We start from the raw sequence: 24,679 nt of genomic DNA on the forward strand, positions 1-24,679 counted from the left end.
AAGATAGTTACTTCACTTTTCGACAAAGCAACAATAGACAACCTAGCTATATTCACACAAGCTTGGTCTGTATTCCCATGTCATATGGAATTTACCACCAATGTTTTAGGATAATAATACACAGCAATAATATAAATTCAAGTCATAATATTTAAAAAAAAAACGAACACAATTTCTTTTGTAGCTGTAAAAATACATTTCTTTCATTTCAAACAAACTATATAAATTATTAATTTGTGCGACTGGACCGTTTGAAAGGGTTCGTTTAAATATATATCATGACGTTGAATGAAATTTTTAAGTTACAATCAATGGCTGCCAAATTATCATCCTGGGCCCTGTTTCGCGAAACCTTAACTAAAGATAAAATCTAAAGTTTAGTAGATATTTCAATTTTGATTGGCTAAGCACTAAAATCAATCTAATATTATCCAATCAAATTACTAAAATTTGGATTTTTTTTATCTTAGTTAAGATTTCAAGAAACAGGGCCCAGTACGTTAATCGAATCTCTAAAATTAAATCATACGGAGGGTAGTGAAATGTTTTGAGATTTTATCGCTAAAGTTTAATCACGCTAAATGTTGTTATAATAACCGAGTATAAAGGTTGTTATGATGGTTAAAGATGCATTATTTAAGATCTAAATTGTGGATCTTTCTTTTGACCTCAGCTGTTATATAAATTATTTATGCCACATTTATTTACATACCAGACCCATAATCAACTCTCTAGAATTTCGGATGGTTTTGATTTTCAACCGAATTATGAATTAATATAAAAAAGACAATCGAGTCTACACCACGATAACTCCTCTCCTCTCAGAATTAATTAATTTGACGTATTCTCTTTTCATTATCTATTTTTTAAAAACTATTATTGCGAGAACTGTCAGCTCTTTACATACATTACATCTTACATAATGTATTTTTAACTTTCCTTGATTGATCACCATGTCATACGTTAACATCATCACCTGTTATACATCAATAGATATATCTGAATTTTAATAATTCAGAGACGACAAAGCGAAAGCGAATGTAATTGATACTCAATTAAATCAAGTATTTATAATACAGTTTAAAATAAAATAACAAGCAATTCGATACATCCGTCGTCTTTGAATAGCTTTTTTTATATATATATATATAATAGAAAGCATAGTCTTCTAAAAAATACAAATCAGAACGACATCTTAGTGCACAGTAAATTAGACTAAATAAGACCAGTCCTCACCCTAACCCAAAGCCAAGAATATATCAAACCCTAGCCCTAACCGTTAGTAAATATGTTAACTAGATATGAGAATCCCTAGCCCTAACCCAGGAATAGTGGGAAAAACACATTTTTAGAAAACCCAATCCTTAGTAGGAAACACATTAATGTGGCTCTCACTCGAGTCTCAAATTTATCCCTTTTTCTTCTGAAAAAAAAATACCAGAAGACCACAAGCGCCACCCAAGGAAGACCTTCAGCGCCACCAAAAAACAGGAAAACCGACTTTGTATATAAATTAAATGTATTTTAATAAAACTAGGAAATATCACGAACTAATTTTTCATCATCCTAGGTCAATAATTATGTGGAGACTTAACCTCTCTCCCAAATTCTTAAACCTAACCCACAATCTCGTCAACAATAACGCGCCCTAACCCTATTTACATCTCGCGACCTTGACGAAATCTGCAGGCGACCTTAATATTTATACGTGACCCTCTCAGCCTATATCATTTTTTTAAAGGTGCGAAGGGTCTTAATCTGCATATCTACAAAGAGTTCAACATGTTAAAATCATCCGAATAAAAATATTGCAGGGGTTGACAGCTTAGATATTTTTACCAGGCCTGGCCTTGAGTTCACAAAGCATTCTCAGAATAAAGTTAAGAATCTTCTCAAAATTATTCTCCTTATTTTAACTAAATTATTGCCCTTTATAAAATTCTTGTTGTTTTAATGTATCAAATACATCAATAAGAAACCGTGTGCAAAGTTTTGTCTTTCTGGATCGAAGATATTTATCATAAACAGTAATTGAAAGTTGAGGAAATTCTCAACTTAAGTCTGAGAATGCTTTGTGAACTCAGGGCCTGGTCAAAAGAATCTATAGGCAAACTACAATATTGTGAAAGTTGAATTTGCAGATAGGAATATCAGTCCAATGGTTCCCGTCCATTCTGTATTGGGGGTGGGGCTGAGTGGTCAAAGGAATGTACTTTAGATCATAAGGTCTGTCACTGAGTCAAGTGACGTGGCTTTGATCCCCAGCTTGTTCTTGACAAGCAGTGAGACCCCCAATCTAACCTAGAGGGTTTTCTCCGGAGCCCCATTGCTAAAGACCACGGCTCGCAAACAAATTATTGAAATAAAATTCTACGATGCGTTATTCCCGATATGGCCTAGTTATGTCAGATTTGTTCCAGTGCCAGATTTTCCTAAAGGGTAAGTGGGCGAAAGCTTAGGGCCTACAGATTTTGGGGTGAGCAATATTTTTGACACAATAGCCTCATAAGTGGAATAACCTAGGGTCTTCATCTAAATCGCCACTGTTAGGAACCTCTTGAAATGTCAGATTTGGAAAGTCAGATTTGTTCCAATAGAATTGCACTGCCTATATATATATAAACAGGAAAACCGACTTTGTATATAAATTAAATGTATTTTAATAAAACTAGGAAATATCACGAACTAATTTTTCATCATCCTAGGTCAATAATTATGTGGAGACTTAACCTCTCTCCCAAATTCTTAAACCTAACCCACAATCTCGTCAACAATAACGCGCCCTAACCCTATTTACATCTCGCGACCTTGACGAAATCTGCAGGCGACCTTAATATTTATACGTGACCCTCTCAGCCTATATCATTTTTTTAAAGGTGCGAAGGGTCTTAATCTGCATATCTACAAAGAGTTCAACATGTTAAAATCATCCGAATAAAAATATTGCAGGGGTTGACAGCTTAGATATTTTTACCAGGCCTGGCCTTGAGTTCACAAAGCATTCTCAGAATAAAGTTAAGAATCTTCTCAAAATTATTCTCCTTATTTTAACTAAATTATTGCCCTTTATAAAATTCTTGTTGTTTTAATGTATCAAATACATCAATAAGAAACCGTGTGCAAAGTTTTGTCTTTCTGGATCGAAGATATTTATCATAAACAGTAATTGAAAGTTGAGGAAATTCTCAACTTAAGTCTGAGAATGCTTTGTGAACTCAGGGCCTGGTCAAAAGAATCTATAGGCAAACTACAATATTGTGAAAGTTGAATTTGCAGATAGGAATATCAGTCCAATGGTTCCCGTCCATTCTGTATTGGGGGTGGGGCTGAGTGGTCAAAGGAATGTACTTTAGATCATAAGGTCTGTCACTGAGTCAAGTGACGTGGCTTTGATTAGATGGATTTTAGTGCTTGGCCAATCAAAACTGAAGTATCTACTAACATTTGGATTATATCTTTAGTTAAGATTTCAAGAAACAGGGCCATGGGCTTGTATGATTTAGTTTTACATTCACAGATGTTATCCTGTTACTCCATTACATAGGGAATATATTAACATTTTAAAAAAGACAGAAGCAGTACGCATAACATTCTTGAAAGATAGTTACTTCACTTTTCGACAAAGCAACAATAGACAACCTAGCTATATTCACACAAGCTTGGTCTGTATTCCCATGTCATATGGAATTTACCACCAATGTTTTAGGATAATAATACACAGCAATAATATAAATTCAAGTCATAATATTTAAAAAAAAAACGAACACAATTTCTTTTGTAGCTGTAAAAATACATTTCTTTCATTTCAAACAAACTATATAAATTATTAATTTGTGCGACTGGACCGTTTGAAAGGGTTCGTTTAAATATATATCATGACGTTGAATGAAATTTTTAAGTTACAATCAATGGCTGCCAAATTATCATCCTGGGCCCTGTTTCGCGAAACCTTAACTAAAGATAAAATCTAAAGTTTAGTAGATATTTCAATTTTGATTGGCTAAGCACTAAAATCAATCTAATATTATCCAATCAAATTACTAAAATTTGGATTTTTTTTATCTTAGTTAAGATTTCAAGAAACAGGGCCCAGTACGTTAATCGAATCTCTAAAATTAAATCATACGGAGGGTAGTGAAATGTTTTGAGATTTTATCGCTAAAGTTTAATCACGCTAAATGTTGTTATAATAACCGAGTATAAAGGTTGTTATGATGGTTAAAGATGCATTATTTAAGATCTAAATTGTGGATCTTTCTTTTGACCTCAGCTGTTATATAAATTATTTATGCCACATTTATTTACATACCAGACCCATAATCAACTCTCTAGAATTTCGGATGGTTTTGATTTTCAACCGAATTATGAATTAATATAAAAAAGACAATCGAGTCTACACCACGATAACTCCTCTCCTCTCAGAATTAATTAATTTGACGTATTCTCTTTTCATTATCTATTTTTTAAAAACTATTATTGCGAGAACTGTCAGCTCTTTACATACATTACATCTTACATAATGTATTTTTAACTTTCCTTGATTGATCACCATGTCATACGTTAACATCATCACCTGTTATACATCAATAGATATATCTGAATTTTAATAATTCAGAGACGACAAAGCGAAAGCGAATGTAATTGATACTCAATTAAATCAAGTATTTATAATACAGTTTAAAATAAAATAACAAGCAATTCGATACATCCGTCGTCTTTGAATAGCTTTTTTTATATATATATATATAATAGAAAGCATAGTCTTCTAAAAAATACAAATCAGAACGACATCTTAGTGCACAGTAAATTAGACTAAATAAGACCAGTCCTCACCCTAACCCAAAGCCAAGAATATATCAAACCCTAGCCCTAACCGTTAGTAAATATGTTAACTAGATATGAGAATCCCTAGCCCTAACCCAGGAATAGTGGGAAAAACACATTTTTAGAAAACCCAATCCTTAGTAGGAAACACATTAATGTGGCTCTCACTCGAGTCTCAAATTTATCCCTTTTTCTTCTGAAAAAAAAATACCAGAAGACCACAAGCGCCACCCAAGGAAGACCTTCAGCGCCACCAAAAAACAGGAAAACCGACTTTGTATATAAATTAAATGTATTTTAATAAAACTAGGAAATATCACGAACTAATTTTTCATCATCCTAGGTCAATAATTATGTGGAGACTTAACCTCTCTCCCAAATTCTTAAACCTAACCCACAATCTCGTCAACAATAACGCGCCCTAACCCTATTTACATCTCGCGACCTTGACGAAATCTGCAGGCGACCTTAATATTTATACGTGACCCTCTCAGCCTATATCATTTTTTTAAAGGTGCGAAGGGTCTTAATCTGCATATCTACAAAGAGTTCAACATGTTAAAATCATCCGAATAAAAATATTGCAGGGGTTGACAGCTTAGATATTTTTACCAGGCCTGGCCTTGAGTTCACAAAGCATTCTCAGAATAAAGTTAAGAATCTTCTCAAAATTATTCTCCTTATTTTAACTAAATTATTGCCCTTTATAAAATTCTTGTTGTTTTAATGTATCAAATACATCAATAAGAAACCGTGTGCAAAGTTTTGTCTTTCTGGATCGAAGATATTTATCATAAACAGTAATTGAAAGTTGAGGAAATTCTCAACTTAAGTCTGAGAATGCTTTGTGAACTCAGGGCCTGGTCAAAAGAATCTATAGGCAAACTACAATATTGTGAAAGTTGAATTTGCAGATAGGAATATCAGTCCAATGGTTCCCGTCCATTCTGTATTGGGGGTGGGGCTGAGTGGTCAAAGGAATGTACTTTAGATCATAAGGTCTGTCACTGAGTCAAGTGACGTGGCTTTGATCCCCAGCTTGTTCTTGACAAGCAGTGAGACCCCCAATCTAACCTAGAGGGTTTTCTCCGGAGCCCCATTGCTAAAGACCACGGCTCGCAAACAAATTATTGAAATAAAATTCTACGATGCGTTATTCCCGATATGGCCTAGTTATGTCAGATTTGTTCCAGTGCCAGATTTTCCTAAAGGGTAAGTGGGCGAAAGCTTAGGGCCTACAGATTTTGGGGTGAGCAATATTTTTGACACAATAGCCTCATAAGTGGAATAACCTAGGGTCTTCATCTAAATCGCCACTGTTAGGAACCTCTTGAAATGTCAGATTTGGAAAGTCAGATTTGTTCCAATAGAATTGCACTGCCTATATATATATCTGCAAGTTTTACGCAACTGCTTTATTTGTCAATATGACTCGTCGATTTTTTTTTGACGGTCAATTGCTATCAGTTACGGAAACGTCTGTTGCTCTTAGTTGTAAGGTCAACATAACTCAGCTTTAGATTTTCTAAATAATGAGAATGTTGATTGGGATGTGTCGATTGCTGCACGCGAACATTTTAAGCATTTGGAAAAGGGAAAAATTTAAATGCTTCTTTAGACCCATGGAATTAGGCCCAATGAAATTTGGTTTAACGCTATTTTATTCTATTTAATATGGCTTGGCAAAATGATTTTAAGGTTCAAGCTCATCATTAGCAGATCTCCCATACTCTTCATCATCATCATCATCATCATCACGCAGTGTCCGATCAGTCAAATGGCTCCTCGCTAAATTTGTCTTGTCTTGACTACTGCTTACTTGTTTGAGAGCCTTATTTTTGGGCTTAATTATGATATCAATAAATCCTTCTGCAATGCATGATAGTATCATTACCACCAATAGCAGTTGAACGTAACTCTTCATCATCTTAAAAAAAAATTGAAATACAACAATAATGTGCTTGCTATCCCTCCAAATTAGAATCGGCATACTACCAAATACTACCTGATTTTTGTGAAAAACTAGCATAATTATTGTATTGGTTATTGGGTAATGTCAATACAAAGATACATTTTAAAATAAAAACAATATATATATTTCAAATCATGGATTAGATGGGTATTTGTTATTTTTCATGAAAGCCCTTTAAAAATAGTGACTACTACATAACGTCTGTGCCACACGCTTTGTATAACTATAAGGTGAAAATAGATGATGTCCAAAATTTACGAGGGCTGGCTGAAAAGTTCTAAGCCTATCTGTGAAAGACCTGTACAAAATCGATGGTTTCTATTTATTAGCCTAGAGGTGTACACACTTTTGCCAACGATGCTGCAAGGCCTGGGTGCTGCTCAGGAAGAAATTTTCTTCTGCCACCCTAAAACAGTCCTTCACAGCTGATATCATTGCTAGGACAATTACGACCGGCTAGTTTCTTTTTGGAAATCTGACACGTTTCTGATCCGCAATCAAGTTATCAAGATCTGCTTCACGGGATGTCAGAAATCTGACACGTTTCTGATCCACAGTCAAGAGATTTGGAACCCATCTTGTAGAAACTTTTGTCATTCCCCAACCCTCGCACGAGAGATGCCCACAACATTTGCAATATGTCGTTTGGTCAATCGTCGGTCAGCCATCACCATGTCATGGACCCGGAAATGGTTGCTGTTGATGACGGACGTGGGTCATCGTCAAGGCTATCTCCACCACGATTAAATTCTACAGACAACTTCGTTACTGTGGAAATGAAATGTTGTTTTATCGCACGTCAGCGCCAAACATATTGTGACATCTACGAGACACATTAAATGAAATCACAATATGCATAAATAAAATCAAATATCACAGTTGAAATAATTAAAATAAAATAACAATATTACTGTGGAAAATGAACGGGTATCATCCCCTAAAACGGATACCATGTCGGCATGTATCTGTGTTAAGGGTTAGTCCTTTCAGTTGTAGGTACTTGATGACTGCCCTATAGCCGGTTTTGTCCATTTCTGGCGATTTCAATGGTTGTATGAAGACAATAATAACATTACAGTTGCAGTTCTTATGTCTATGATTCATTCAATGATGGTATTTGTAGGTGGAAAAAGGTTGTTTCAACCCGATTGATTCATCCTTTTCAGGCTCAGAACATTTCATCCAGCCCTCGTAATGTAAGTCTTCATGCATGTAATGCTCATATAGTGGGTGCTGAGGAACTCGTAAATGCATCTATCGGTCGACAAATAGTAGACCCCCACCTCCCCAACATAAAATATAGCCTATCTTATGCCTATAAATGTTTGTGGGGGATAATCGCGTTAGGAAATGAGATGTAGGTGCAAACACGACAAGACAAACTATACAGACGTTGCAAGAAATAAACAAAAGATATCAAATCAAGTGAATGTATTCAGGGGCCAGCCGTGAGCGACCACCGCACCGTACAGTCACTGGTTTGTAACGATACATGAAAAACATAGATGGATGGATTCTGGGACCAGCCTTAAGCGTTCACTGCACGATACAGGCCCGGGCCTGTAGTGGTACAGGCTTTACGCAACATGAAGAACAAAAGATTTACAAGAAAGACGCCACAAATGCGACCGGTTTTGACTGTGGTCGTCTACTGAATGGCGATATTGGGCCAGTTGACTTCACAAGTTAAAACGTCACAAAAGTAACAATAATAAGAGCGATAATCTGGTTCCAATACAATACAGAGAACTCAAGTCATCGACACCATGCGGCGGTGGAAATGTATTTGAAGCTACAGGGATAGCCATAAAATATAGTTGGGCATCCCATGATAGTTAGTGGACAACACTTACGAACAGACAGCATCGTTCGTACTCTTTCATATTATCAAAAGGTTCAAAGGTTATATGCTCAATTCTTTTTGTATAAATGAAAGCAAAATTGCATAAATTAAATATCTCGAACGCATACCAAAAATAAGTCAGGATATGTTTAAATATGATTAAATTCGCGAAAATTTCCAATATGAAAAGGAATAATAACTATGCACGAAATAGGTGTACAAAGTTTCAAAAAATATCTTGGACTATTTGTGAGATATTCTCCGGAAAATAATTGTATACCAAACCACTGGGTAAAATTGGTTTTGGAGGAGACACTAAAATGAATAAATCCAAGAATTATCTAATTGGCTAAAGACAATATGGGCGACTATAACTTATGAAGTCAAACTGTAAACAAGGGCTGATTGTGAAATGTCAATAATCATTTCAGATAAGGATGCGATTTTTCCTACAGTTTAACGATAACCATCTGGATCATTGCTCAGTGATCTTAATAAAAATACGTTTTGGAAATATGAGGGTTAAAATTTAGCAGCAAATTTAGTGAATAAACGTTTTACTATATCACTTACCGATAGCGATACGTAAAGAAATATAGCTTGTCGCCAGATCCTCGGAATTGTATCAAACCAGGCTCTCTGTCCTGTGTCAAGTAAAGTAGAAATGAAATGAAATGAAAAGGGGTTTAACGTCCTACCGTGCTGCTCCTATACTGGGCTAAAGAAGACGGGCATACGCCATACAGTGTGCTATGAGGGAAATTTTGCCCGGGCAGCGGCACTATCGCCTACTCTTATATCGAATTCCAACTGCCAGGGGATCTTTTACGTGCATTCCAATATATACTTGGGATCTCGGTTTTTGTCTCATCCGAAGGACTAGACAGCTGTCCTTGTCAGTCCCTCCGTCCTGCATCACTGACAAGGGCGAACCACGCTGGAAAATCTCGAACTTTCTCGGCCAATGCAGGAATCGAACACCCGACCTCCAGGCTAGCGAGCCAGCGTCTTGCCCACTTAGCCACGTGATCCCCAAGTCAAGTAGAAACCCGACGGTCCTTTGATTACCTAGTTAATGGGTCGGTCCAATAGTTGTGGAACCACTGTGGCTTTCCAACTATTTTGAAGACAGAGAAATAGATCAGCAATCAAAGGAGCGCTGTTGTTACCCAAAGAAATGCGTGTCCTCTGAATGGGACAGAGTAATCCAACCCAGTTGTACAAACTTCTGATAATGTCGCAATGAGTAGGGATAGAGAGCAATGAAGTTTAACACCCACTAGCCTAATCTGTGGTTTAGTTTTATTTCAGTAATTCGCTTTATCATTGGGAGCAAACCGGAGGGCCCAGAGAGAGAGGGCCCCACGAGATTGGACAGACCACACGACATTGAACCCATGGTTGAGTATAATATGTTGAAAGTATTAAAATAAGTCCTTACCTTTACTGTCAGCAATATTATGTCTGTAATATCGACTCTGGTTAGTACAGATATACACCAGATCATACCTTTATACATAAACGTTGGATTGTTTTCTCACTATAACAGGGCGTTCCTTATGACAGGCGTTAGGTAACATATCACAGTTGCTTCATGAACAATACACAAGTTGACAAAAACGCCTTGCTTAATGGACACCGTGTCCGCCTTTGGGTGAAAATATTTAACAGTCCCCAGAAAAGGTATGAAAAGCAATTTTGTCAAATTTGTTAGGATCATGCACCAACAACATTTCGAATATGTTTTTAGGTTTTGATTATTTGGTAAAACACTTTACTAATTGCGGTGGTTGCCACGTGGTGGACGTATCTATTCCTTCCCCAAAGGAACGAACGAAAATTGTTTTTTGTCGCCAAAACTTTTTGATTTGTAATAAGGGTGGGGAGGAGGGCTGTGAATAATCTAGTGTTCTAAAAGCACGAACAAATAGGTTCTGTATTTTACTTCAAGGTTTTCTTGATTGTGGTAGGGTAGCGGTGCCTAGTTTACTGTTTTAACATTTTTAATTCTTTCTTAATACAATATAAATAATAGTTTTTCATTGATGTCCATGTATAATTTAACTAATGAATAAAACAAATGAAATGGGGTTTAACGTCCTACTGTTCTGCTCCTATGCTGGGCTAATGAAGACGGGCATACACCATACAGTGTCACTATCGCCTCGGTTTTTCGTTCATCCGAAGGACTAGACAGCTCAACAAGCGATTGTCAGACTGGTAAAATGAACTGGTTTCCAGTTTGTTATTCGAGATTTCGTCCTATTGTATTGAAGCTTGTTGCCTGGCCCTATCTTTGACGAGTTCATTTTATACTCCATTTGTTGTCGTTTGCTCTTGCTTTCACACCCGATTGTAATGAAACGTTGTATGTTACCGTTCATCTATGACACCCGAAACGCGACAGTAGGATCCGGACCAGTAATCCTCTCCCATTAACTTCCACGTTACATTCATGACAGAGTTTGACCTATAATCTTTGTAACCACTTGTAGTCCAACAAGTCACAATCATCTGATAAAGATATTGGAGATTGTCAAATGAATTTATTGGCAGTGACGTCATTTTAGTAGGCGATCATCCTAATTCACGCCTGTTTACTTCCCGATCCTTCCGCCTCAAATCAATGAATATTCTCCCAAATTTGGCAGAAAATTCAAACCTTATGCTACGATTATGGGCCAAAACGTCAACATAATTGCCATGCAAAATGAAATGAAATTTAACGTCCTACTGTTTTGCTCCGAACTGGGCTAATGAAGACGGGCATACGCCATACAGTGTGCTATGAGGGAAATTTTGCCCGGACAGCGGCACTTCGGCCTACTCTTATATCGAATTACAACTGTCAAGGGATCTTTTACGTCCACGCCAATGTGTACACGGGACCTCGGTGTCAGGCCTCCGTCCTGCATCACTGACAAGGGGAAACCACGCCGAAAAATCTGGATGAACTTTCTCGGCCAATGCAGGGATCGAACAACCGACCTCCAGGCTAGCGAGCCAGCGCCTTACCCACTTAGCCACCGTGATCCCCCATGCAAAAGGGGCGGGGTCTGCTATAAATAGTGGCACTACACCATCATGAGTTCAGGGCAAGTTGTAACTAGTCTGGGTCCAAATGATATCGCAGACACGCACCGATAACACATTGTCAATCATTGTCCTAGGCAGAGATGTCACGAGACTTGTGTGGGGGATCGCCTCTTTGAGAAGCCACAACATTAGATCAAGACCATTCCTCTTCATTAAAGCTAATTAGCAAGCAGGTGTTCTATATAGAAGAAAATTAACCAGACTATATAGAGAGCTAGACGATTAGTTAAATGTTAACAACATGGAGTCAGACTACTACGTTCAGACGATAGAAAACTAGACTATTAGGTTAACAAATGGGTTCAGACCACTACGAATATTCCTTCTGTCGATAGCTTTTGTTCTACATAATTTCCCCTTTCGGCCTGGATTTGGTGAATATTCGTGATTTTGAGGTTGAAGGAAAATAGAGTTAAGTGCTGATTTATAAAGTCATATCACACTGCTTTGCGTATGTTTGCATTCAGCCCAGATGTTGCAAAAAAGTAGGACGTTAAATTCCATTTCATTTGATTTCCCGAAAGGATTAGTTAATGAGAAGAGAAACCGAGTGGTGATAAAACCACATTTTGCGCATGGCACAACGGAGGCTGTACAAAGTACGGGGGGAGGGGGTAGTGCATCACCATTTCACCAACACCATACAGTTGGGAGATGTGTGTGTGTGTGGGGGTGGGTGTGTGTGTGTGTGTAGTGGGGGGGGGCTGACCTAATGGGTAGTGCATCACCAACAACATAAGTACCATTCAGGACCGTATTCATGTTCAAGTAATATATAAACTTTGAAGTTGGAGTTTTAGAAAAATACTTATTAGAATGTTTAAGCCACCTAATATTACAATTGTATGGCTTATGACAGGTTTCCTGAGGACGGGGTGAAAACTCCCCATTCCCCCACACTCACGACTAGAGGAAAATTAAAGTGTGTTTTAATCACAGTTGAGCACATATTAAACTTACGCTGTCAGACACTAAGCTAGTTGACCGACATTGTAAGTCCTAAATCGACGATTGTAGTCGAAACACTAAGTATATTTCAAAAATTTTAAGAAGTATACATTCTGTTTTAATTTTTAAAAATTTAAAAGGTTTAATTTGTCTTTTTGTGTATAACAGATGTGAACTGCGGAGTAGAACCGCATTACAAAACAATATACTAATTGTTGGATATGGCGGTTATTTAGGGCAGAGATCTATTCTCGAAGTAGAGTAACACGTTCTCTGTGTGCCGAACGGGTGTTTAAGACTACAGTAGATTGTGAGGCACTAGGCTTCAGTCCGTCAAGCCTGTGTTCTGGTATGCTGATTATTACGTAGTTAAAGATGGTACTATTGAACAACAGTCGTGTATAGAGCCCCGAGTTAAAGATGGTACTATTGAACAACAATCGTGTTACATATAGCCCAGAGTTAAAGATGATACTATTGAACAACAGTCGTGTATATAGCCACGAGTTAAACATGGTACTATTGAACAACAGTCGTGTATATAGCCCCGAGTTAAAGATGGTACTACTGAACAACAGTCGTGTATATAGCCCGAGTAAGATGGTACTATTGAACAACAGTCGTGTATATAGCCACGAGTTAAAGATGATACTATTGAACAACGGTCGTGTATATAGCCCCGAGTTAAAGAGGTAATATTCTTTTCTTAAGAGGTAATATTCTTGCTTGCGATATCACTTTTGGTGGAAGTGGACGTAAAACTCCAGGAACGAACGAGGTAATATTCAACAACCCATAAATAAGCCATAGTTAATTATTTCTTATAATGGAAATAACATGAAATTGGGTTTAACGCCCTACTGTTCTGCTCCAACTGGGCTAATGAAGACGAGGTACTATAGAACGCGTATATATATATATATATGGTTATAAATAATCCCCGGTTAATTATTTCTTATAATAGAGTTGGGTAGATCAGTAATTATTTAATCATTCGCGTGACCGGCTTCTTAAAAACACGGGATGACAACCATTTTACTACACATTTCTTCTCTAGTGTGAAAATCTTCAACAATATTCATAAAAAACATCGAGCCACGCTCCACGTGACATTTACCGTTGACGCGGACGTCAAGTTAATACATTAACACTTTGGTCTTTAACACTGGGAGATCGTTGCTATAGATACAAAAATTGTATCGTGAGGTGTCTTGCAAGAAACAAACATCGTATGATTTATAATGTTTCACGTTATGGTGATAAACTATAAGATAAATAGCCTGTAGGTACAATAGAATTCACTAATTATTCAAAAAAACTGAAATAATTAAAATGGGGTTTAACGTCCTCTTTTTCTGCGTAAACCTTGCTTATAAAGACGCAATCTGTTTCACAGAGAATTACGAGTCTTCTAATATCTCTGTCAAAGATGACTGCCTTAACACGTGCCGCCACAGCACGCTGCGTTAATCATTGGCTTAATGGCGCGTGCATTGTTTACATAAGACATTACTGCTTCGGGCGGAATGCTGCCTTTTAGTCATATTAATACCCATTTACACTAAGTAGGAAATAATTATTACCTACAAATAAGTCAAACGCCTTTATTTATTTTTCCAATACATAAAAAAATGTTTAAGAATTTAATTTGTCGCAGGAAAAAAGTTAATATTTCTGGCTCATTAAGTCGCATCAATGTCATCCTTATCAGTGATTGTAGCGGCCTAGCGAAAAGTTCACTGCTGATCAGTGTGATAAAGACGGACACACGCCTAGCAGCATGTTATTGCTGGACGGGAGGGGGCAGGGGCATTATGGACTGACAACAACGATGCAGCGACTTGTTCCTTCTTTTACATCCACGTTAACGTGTAGAGTACACCCGACCTCGGTTCTTCATCCTATCCGAACGACTAGACACTGTTCCAGGCCAGGTCAAGTGGAAACTAGGCGTGAAAATCCGAAGGAACTTTCTCGACCTTGCGGCTACCGGGAATCCTCGTATTTAAGCCCTGCCGTTATTAAGCCCGAGTTTAAATTTCGAATTGAAGCCCATGGGCTTAAATTCAAAATTATTTTAGAAAGGTACTGATGATTGTAAGATCTGATTTGTTCAAAGAACTTTGAAATTTAAAGTTTATGAACAGTTTCTTTTTGTATTTCAGAACATTTATGTGACGGTGTATTACAGCTGTGTTTTAAAAACCATTTTTGTTAATGAATTTGAATCGTTCCATTTAAAATTATAAAAATAACCCAAATGTTTGTCATTTTTCCTCTTTTCGAATTTAAGTCCTGGGCTTAATTTTAGAACAAATGTTTCACCACTAAACATGGTCAAATTTGAAATTAAGCCCAGGGCTTAAATACGAGAATTCCCGGTATTACGCGAGCGCCTAATTTATAGAGTGTCGGGGGGGGGGGGGGGTGTTGGATGGTCGTTGTTTAGTGCGTGTGCGTTGAATCATAAGGTCTGTCATTTAGTTAAATGTCATGGTTTCGATTCCCCGGTTGTACGCAACAAGGAGTAGGGTCGCCTTCCAACTTCTTTGTTTTTTTCCGGGTCCTCCGGTTTCCTGGCAATGCTATTCAAATAAAATTGAACCATATGTTAATCCCGGACTGACCTATTTTGTGTCGTGTCGAGGGGACGTTAACACCCACACCCACCTCTCTCTCTCCCTCTCTCTCTCTCTCTCGCCCTCTCTCTATCTCAAGTTACATGTAATAAATTAGTCATAGACCTATCAATTCCATTCTGGTTGCCGTAATGATCAGATATCGAATATATCTATGACGTCAAATAATCATAAATAGACATTAGACAAAACAAAGCTAGACTCAATTATTTATTTTTAAAACTAATAGATGTCATATTTTTCTTCAATCATGATTTTTTTTAATAGCCATTGTTTCCAACTCTTTCCTACTCGTGGATCCGTTGGCACATTTTACAAAACAACTAGAACCTCCGCATCTCCATTTACTCTGAAACCGTGACATTGACCATTTTAATTTCTTCTTTGATTGGCATTTAGTAATTGAACATATTAACACAAGGTACAATTTTATGGATATACAATTACTGAGTTTGATACTAAGCGAGAGAGAGAGAGAGAAATGGGGTTTAACGTCCACTCGACACAAACCAGGTCATTTCGGGACTAACATATGGGGTCTTTAGCAGTGGGAGGAAACCGGAGGACCCGGAAAAAACCCACGAGGTTGGACAGGCGACCCTACTCCTTGCCACGTACAACCGGTGATTCGAAACCACGCCAGTCGACTCAATGACAGAGAGAGAGAGAGAGAGAGAGAAATGGGGTTTAACGTCCACTCGACACAAACCAGGTCATTTCGGGACTAACATATGGTTTAATTTTATTTCAATAATTCGCTTGCGCGTAGGGGTCTTTAGCAGTGGGGGGGCCGGAGGACCCGGAGAAAACCCACGAGGTTGGACAGGCGACCCTACTCCTTGTCACGTACAACCGGGGATTCGAAACCACGCCAGTCGACTCAATGACAGACTTTATGATACAGCGCGCACGCTAACCATTCAGCCATCCAACCCCCCTGACTCAATGACAGACTTTATGATACAGCGCGCGCACGCGAACCATTCAACTCCCCTGATACTATGCGACGTTTCGACGAGGATGCTCTCGTCTTTATCAAGCAAATAAAAAAATATGTGAATTGTGGGCAAATATATATATACGGAATATTGTGTTAACATGTTCAAATATATATATATACAGAATCAATCTGTTTCACAGACAATTACGAGTCTCGTATAATATCTCTGTCATAGATGACTGCTTTAACGCGTGCTGTCACAGCACGCGGTGTGAATCATTGGCTGAATGGCGCGTGCATTGTTTACATAAGACATAACTGCTTCGGAGAGAATGCTGCATTTTAGTCAATTTAATACCCATTTACACTAAATCGGAAATAATTTTTACCTACAACTACGTCAAACGCCTTTATTTATTTTTCCAATATATACAAAAAATGTTTTAGAATTTAATTTGTCGCAGGAAAAAAGTTAATATTTCTAGCTCATTAAGCCGCATCAATGTCATCCTTATCAGTGATTGTCGCGGCCAAGCAAATATTCACTGCGGATCAGTGTGATACAGAATATGCAACAAAGATAATAATCAAATGCAATTAAAGCTTAACACCTTTGATTAGGGGGCCATTGGAACTAAACCTACACAACAGAAATCTCTTACAGGGATTAAAAGGGGGTGAATGCTATATTTATAAAGATCAGTGAATTAAAGCTTTAAATATCTTTCATGATTTTGCTCATTGAATTAAGACACAGTATTTTATATTTTAATAATTTTATTTTTAATTTTTAATTTTTTAATTTATTATTATTTTCTTTACACCTGCATCAGCCATCACTCTTGTCCACTTATACATACACACTTCTCTTTATATTATTTTCTATCTATAGCTCAGGTTAATTGGTTTTCCATTAACAGTGTTAATTCACTGATCTTTATAAATATAGCATTCACCCCCTTTTAATCCTTGTTGCATATTCCGTATATATATGTGCCCACTATTCACATATTTGTATCATTTGCTTGATAAAGAACAGACTATCCTCGTCGAAACGTCGCTTAGTATCAAACTCAGTAATTGTATATCCATAAAATTCTACATTGTGTTATATGTATTTTGATAACATTTTTTGGATGTCCACCGTTTGGATCAACACATCCCTATTATTGTCGCCATTCCTGTTAATGTCACTTGACAGACATCAGCAACTGAAATTTATTGTCGTAATACCAATAATTTCATACTAAAGTTTACTTGGCTTTTCTTTTCACATGGTGGTTATGAACAAGTAAGTATACTAGGCCGGTATAATACGTGGTAGAGAGAGAGAGAGAGAGAGAGAAAATGAAATGAAATGGGGTTTAACGTCCTACTGTTCTGCTCCTATACTGGGCTAATGAAGACGGGCATACACCATACAGGGTGCTATGAGGGAAATTTTGCCCGGGCAGCGGCACTATCGCCTACTCTTATATCGAATTCCAACTGCCAAGGGATCTTTTACGTGCATTCCAATGTTTACACGGGACCTCGGTTTTTCGTCTCATCCGAAGGACTAGACAGCTGTCCTTGTCAGGCCCTCCGTCCTGCATCACTGACAAGGGGAAATCACGTCGGAAAATCGGGATGAACTTTCTAGGCCAATGCAGGGATCGAACACCCGACCTCCAGGCTAGCGAGCCAGCGCCTTACCCACCTAGCCACCGTGGCTCCTGAGAGAGAGAGAGAGAGAGAGAGAGAGAGAGAGAGGGTTTCCTCGCCAGCGAATTATTGAAGTAAAATTGAAACAATATGTTAGTCCCGAAATGACCTAGTTTGTGTCGAATGGGCGTTAAACCCCATTTCTCTCTCTCTCTTTGTTGTACTTTAATATAGGACACTCCACCCTAACCTAAAGTTTTAAATTTCGGATTAGCTCCTTTACAGCACAACAACATAAAATTTAAGTTGTATTGATTAATTAATGGGATTTAAACGTCCATAGTCGTCCCGTCATAGACCAATCATCATTATAATGTCTGTAAACTTCTGGATAAAGTGCTGTACAAAATGACCTAATTAGGCGATGTCTGGGTCAAAAGCTGTCTGTCTGTCTGTTTGATAGAACAAAAGCTTTAATTAAAATAGCAACAGAGAATAATAAGATATAATGATAATACGAAGACGGTGTGGTAGAATGAAGATATGATGATAGAATGTAGACAGGGTGATAGAATGTAGACAGGGTGATAGAATGAAGACAGGGTAGTAGAATGTAGACAGGGTGATAGATTGTAGATATGATGATAGAATGAAGATAGGGTGGTAGAATGTAGACAGGGCGGTAGAATGTTGACAGGGTGATAGAATGAAGACATGGTGGTAGAATGTAGACAGGGTGGTAGAATGTTGACAGGGTGATAGAATGAAGACAGGGTGATAGAATGTAGGCAGGGTGATAGAATGAAGACAGGGTGGTAGAATGAAGACAGGGTGGTAGAATGTAGACAGGGTGGTAGAATGTAGGCAGGGTGGTAGAATGAAGACAGGGTGGTAGAATGTAGACAGGGCGGTAGAATGTAGGCAGGGTGGTAGAATGTAGACAGGGCGGTAGTATGTAGGCAGGGTGGTAGAATGAAGACAGTGTGGTAGAATGTAGACAGGGCGGTAGAATGAAGACAGGGTGGTAGAATGTAGACAGGGCGGTAGAATGAAGACAGGGTGGTAGAATGTAGACAGGGCGGTAGAATGTAGACAGGGCGGTAGAATGAAGACAGGGTGATAGAATGTAGACAGGGGGGTAGAATGAAGACAGGGTGGTAGAATTTAGACAGGGCGGTAGAATGTAGACAGGGCGGTAGAATGTAGACAGGGCGGTAGAATGTTGACAGGGTGATAGAATGAAGACAGGATGGTAGAATGTAGACAGGGCGGTAGAATGAAGACAGGGTGATAGAATGTAGACAGGGGGGTAGAATGAAGACAGGGTGGTAGAATTTAGACAGGGCGGTAGAATGTAGACAGGGCGGTAGAATGTAGACAGGGCGGTAGAATGTTGACAGGGTGATAGAATGAAGACAGGATGGTAGAATGTAGACAGGGCGGTAGAATGTAGACAGGATGGTAGAATGTAGACAGGGCGGTAGAATGTAGGCAGGGTGGTAGAATGAAGACAGGGTCGTAGAATGTAGACAGGGCGGTAGAATATCTGCTTTAGCAGCCCCCCCCTCCCAAAAATAAATAAATAAATAAAAATAGGCCGCTAGGCAAGTAAACATACGCATACAATAGCTAAAATCAAAATGGGTCCTAGTTTTATAAATAGATTCTCACAGTTGGTGCAGAATAGTAAGAACAACTCAGTTGATTAAACATGCCTTATGCCAGAGCCAAATCTGCCTATTGGCGGTATTCCTTTAGGCCTTAAATGTTATATAAATTTTTAATTAGATAGTTATTTACAAGACAAGACCATTTTAAGTAGATTAGAATGGTTCGGCCGTTTATTGATTTAGTTTAAAAATGGAGAAACGAGACTAAGCCTCGAATAACCAGCCCCGTGGTTACGATAATAAACAGTCAATGCTATAAAACTACAAACTTGGCTCAGAATAAAGTAATTTGTATGAAATTTTCAATATATTCATTTTGCATAGTCTCTTTTTTAATTATTATAGCAAGAACAGTCAGTTCTTTATCTAAATCTTACATAATGTATCCTTTTATTTTTTTAAAAAGACGTTAATAAACTCTGTTATGTATTTCATGTTAACATGTTGATAAAATAACAAATAACATGTGTTTATTACAATGAGTCGAATTAATGTTATTATTGTGTGTCTTATCATGAAATAAACACACGTCTTTAGTTCACTCACCCCTCACTTGACCCCACCAACATATTCAAATCACGTACCAATCACACCCATTAAAACATGCAACAGGTGCATTTATTTTATTACACACCTTTTCTTTTACCTGTCGGCAGGTGTAGAATATCCTTCAGGTGATATAATGAAATGGGGTTTAATGGCTTACTTTTCTATATCAACCGGGATAATGAATACGGGTGAATGCTTTTTATTTCGATCTTTAACGTGCACGGGATCCCAGGTTTCCCGTAACATCCGACCATTTATTAGATGCCTTCCCTGCTCCACTGACAAGTTCGGGCCATTAACTACCGGGGGAACCCAAGATCTCCTGGTTTATACGAAAGCCAAGAAGGCTCATTCCATATTCCAAATGCGAAATTCCAAATGCGAAATTCCAAATCTGATCCGACCAATCGGAACAGGTTTTGCTTTTGACTAATCAGATAGAGTTTAGTAACAATATTCCAGTTCCGGTTTGCTTCGGCAGATGTGAACAGTTTGGTGATCGGTTGCATATCAGTAGTAGTACTTGATCACTTACTCAGTTCCTCCAGTGTAAAAGTTCCACGGATATTGAATGTTTAGGTCAAATCTGCCGCATCGACGACACTTATCTTCTCTGCAGCAGCCATGATGATTGTAATGTCACGTGATTATGTCGAATTTGGAATTTAAAATTTCGCATTTGGAGATTAGATTTCGAATCTAGTAATTTGGAACGGGTGTTTATCCGACCCAGGCAACAGATAGGTAAACTAGCACTAATTAGTTGTGTAAAATTACAATTTATTTAAATTCAAATTTGTTTAATTGATGGGAGGGGGGGGGGGGCTGCCAATTTGCTATTTTATTGGTAAGACATGAATTTGAAATTTCGCATTTGGAATTTGGAATTTGGAATGAGCCTTCTGGGCTTTCGTAGGTTTATAGATAAAATTTGCTATGCTACTATTGTCTTTTGAGACCTAGGAGGTTAAGTGGTCTAGTGTCTTAACGCGTGTGCGTAAAACCACAAGGTCTCTCTTTTAATTATACAGATGATGAGAGAGATGGGGTTTAACGTCCACCCTACACAAACTAGGTCATTTCGGGACTAACACATGGTTGTGCGTAGGGGTCTTTAGCAGTGAGAGGAAACCGGGGGACCCGGAGAAAACCCACGAAGTTACACAGGCGACCCTACTCCTTGTCACGTACAACCAGGGAATCGAAACCACGCCAGTTGACTCAATGACAGACCTTATGGTGCAGCGTGCACGCGCTTTTTGTTTCCCTGTAGATATATTTATTCACACAATATAAATACAATATACAACATACATGTATATAGTTCTATGTTCATTCTACAAGAATAATTTCACAATATATTTACAGTTTAAACGTTGTATATATAAATATACCCCCCCCCCCCCCCACACACACACACACTCATCTACATACATCTTAAATAAAAGCATATTTTTCAGTTGATATTAATACAAATATATCTATTTGTAGTTCCATTAAAAGTTACCTGTGATAAGTAATAATATAGTTAATATATGTATTTATATAGTCAATATGTGATCTATCGTCGTGTTAAAATCACGCTAATGTATGACTGCGTTGGAAAGCATAATTCTATATTGTAAAAGGTTTCGCTCTAAACCCAAAATAAGAAATCTATTTCAAATAACTTCGAAAATTCTCGAGGCAAGTTAGGGTGTCGAAGGAAATTATCCAGACATAGTTACTTAACTAAAATATATTTCATCATAACATATTATCATATTTATCTATACATCTAGCGGTACATAGCTTTTTACGATAAAAAAAATAATAATATATTTATAAATAAATTGTAATGGACTATTCGATTCCTTTTAAAGGAGCTAAATCGCTAATATTTGGTACCTAGAAATTAACACAAATGGGTCACAACGCATATAATAATGTAATATGAATATATATAAACTGATTTACATTCAATCGTTTCTGTTTTTACTGTAATTTCTAATCAGTCATGTTCGGCGAAATGCGCCAAAGTCTCAATTAAATGACAATCTTTAGCGTCTGGTTATTCCAGTCTACACCGATGATATTTATTGCGCATGCTCTCCAGATAAGAATATACCGTCACCTTTGACATGACTTGTGGAGTATGTCTAGCCTCGATATTTTAGTCCCTTGTTCCAAATGGTGCTGAAACGCATTATGGTACACGATTCGTGTACCAATGGTAAAATGTTTATTTTGTCTTGAATATTGGATATCAGAAGCCCATCTTTTCCCTGTAAGATCACAAGACCAATGTTGATTTGAATTGACAAATAATTCGTGTTTTCAATGTCGAAGATTTTTGATGATATTGAGTTAGAGACTTAGCTACTTTAAGTTTAGGGATTAAGGCGTAATTTAACTTCATTATTCTCAAAACGTAATACATTAGATGTCTCGAACAGTTCTCTAAAGTGCTTTTCTTCATAATGAAACAATAGATATTGAAAATGAGATTCGGTACATTAATGAATAATTTGATTACATCTATGGCTAGGCGCGCAAATGAAAGTAGGAGAATAAGTGTGTTTTGTACCAGACAGAATGAGATTACGCGCTAACCGTTCGACCATCCAACACCCCTATTTTAATTAAAATTATACAGGTCACCATCAAGGCGTCGCTGTCCAGTCAAAATCTTCCAACTGGCACACTGAATGATGTGAGTCCGTCTTTATTAGCTCGGTCTGTACAGAAAGGGTGGACCTTAAACACAATTTAATTTCATTGCGTGTTAAAGATAAAATTAATAATTAAAAGATTTGGCTGTATCTACTTCAAAGAACAACAAAGACGCTTTTGTCTCATATGATAGCCGTACTATCACGATCATAAAAACAAGAATTTATTTCGCCATTTTGCTTCGTGTATAAAAAATGTAATGTATATTGTTGACATCGTGTAGATTACTAAACTTGGTGTAAAATTAATTCTGTCCGTGAGATATAACGCTTTCTCTATTTCTGACAAGAGTTACTGACCAGATGGGATCAAAAGAGAAACGGCTACATCAGCGGACGGGGCACATTTCAATATCACCTTCTAAATATGAGGGTGGAGGGTCATCGAGTCTTATGTAGCATGACTTGAGGAGGGGGGGGGGTCATCATGATTCGAAGCTTGTATGGGATTAAGAGTAGGATGGCCTATCCATCCGCGTGGATGTTCTCCGGGCTCTTCGATTTCTTCCGACTCAGCCCCCCCCCCCCACTGCAAAAAAAAAATTCACCCACCCCCCCGCCCCCGCCCCCTGTGAAAACATTGTCGACCATAAAAACAATATATATACATTGTCCGTCAATTTTACAGCACTCCTGAGAACACTTCCCGCCCCGCTCGTTGCTCTGAGCTAGTTACGGCCCTGATCCCACTGCCAAAATGCGAATTATAAGAATAAGAAACTACCATTTTAGTCCCATCTCTCTCTCTCTCTCTCCCTCTCTCTCTCTCTCTCTCTCTCTATTCAGCGTTCACCACGAGATAATTACAGCAAGCAGTTGACGGAATGTAGACATTAGTTTTTACCGGTTACAAAATACCAATTTTCGAAGGCAGTTTATATAATGGTTTTTTTTTATATTCTGTTTAACCCGATGTCTGTAATGGTTATTAGAAAATGTCGATTTTATATTACACAATGTCTGAAGTGAATATTTTATACTACTTTCTGTCAAGTTTTGTCATTTGTCGCGTGTCTGATATTTTGAGCCTCGGACATGCCAAGTAGCATTTAATTATATTCCACTAAAATGTAATTACCAAACTCATTGCAATTGAGATTGCATTAAATGAAACCAGGCCATTTTATAAAGCCGCGGTGGCTGAATGAGTAAGACGCTGGCTCGCTAGCCTGGGTGTGTCGGGTACCAGAACATTTTATAAAGCGTTTGGTTCTTGTGACAACGGGGAGCCGCGGTGGCTTAGAGGTAAGACGCTTGCTCGCTGGCCTGGGGGTCTCGCTTTCGCTTCCTGTGGTGGCTGAGAAATTTCCTTTGAGTCTTTCGGCGTGGATTTCCCTTGTCAGTGGTGTAGGACGGAGGGTCTGGCAAGGAGAGCTGTCTAGTCGTTTGGATGGGACGAAAAACCGAGGTCCCGTGTGCACATTGACGTTCATTTAAATGAACCCTTGACAGTTGGAATTCGAAATGAGAGTAGGCCGTAGTACCGCTGTCTAGGCAGAATATCCCTCATAGCACACTTCATTAGCCTAGTCGGAGCAAAAAAAAAAACCCAAAACATAACATTTTTTTTTTTTTTTTTTTTTTTAAAGCGTGTCGTTCTTGTGAAAAATCTGATTATGTGAAACAGACGTTAAACACCAATTAGCCAAACAAACGCGAGAGATCTTCACGGGACCTACCATCCCGGTTTGTCTTTGTCAGAGAGGTTCGGTACGGAGGACTTGGTAAGTATAGGCATCTGGTCGAAAGCTTTGTATTAAAACGGTTAAAACTCTCCAGGCAGTTGGGAATAGAACTACGAGTAGCCTAGGCCCTAGCGTTGCTGTCTGTACAACAGTTCCCG

The 24,679-nt window shown here is 38.0% G+C and overlaps 1 protein-coding gene and 1 long non-coding RNA gene across 2 annotated transcripts in view; both read right to left on the bottom strand.

Moving 5' to 3' along the window:
* LOC126819088 (ADAMTS-like protein 5) overlaps positions 1 to 24,679 on the bottom strand; it is a 60,716-nt gene that overhangs the window by 24,898 nt on the left and 11,139 nt on the right. The window lies entirely within an intron of this gene.
* On the bottom strand, positions 6,463 to 10,141 carry LOC126819145 (uncharacterized). Its single transcript, XR_007679519.1, has 2 exons — positions 10,081 to 10,141; positions 6,463 to 6,751 (listed from the first exon to the last, which is right to left on the bottom strand). It is a non-coding gene; the product is annotated as an uncharacterized LOC126819145 (long non-coding RNA).

Source organism: Patella vulgata, chromosome 4 (assembly GCF_932274485.2).
Source record: "Patella vulgata chromosome 4, xgPatVulg1.2, whole genome shotgun sequence".
In the NCBI taxonomy this organism is placed as follows: Eukaryota; Metazoa; Mollusca; class Gastropoda; family Patellidae; genus Patella; species Patella vulgata.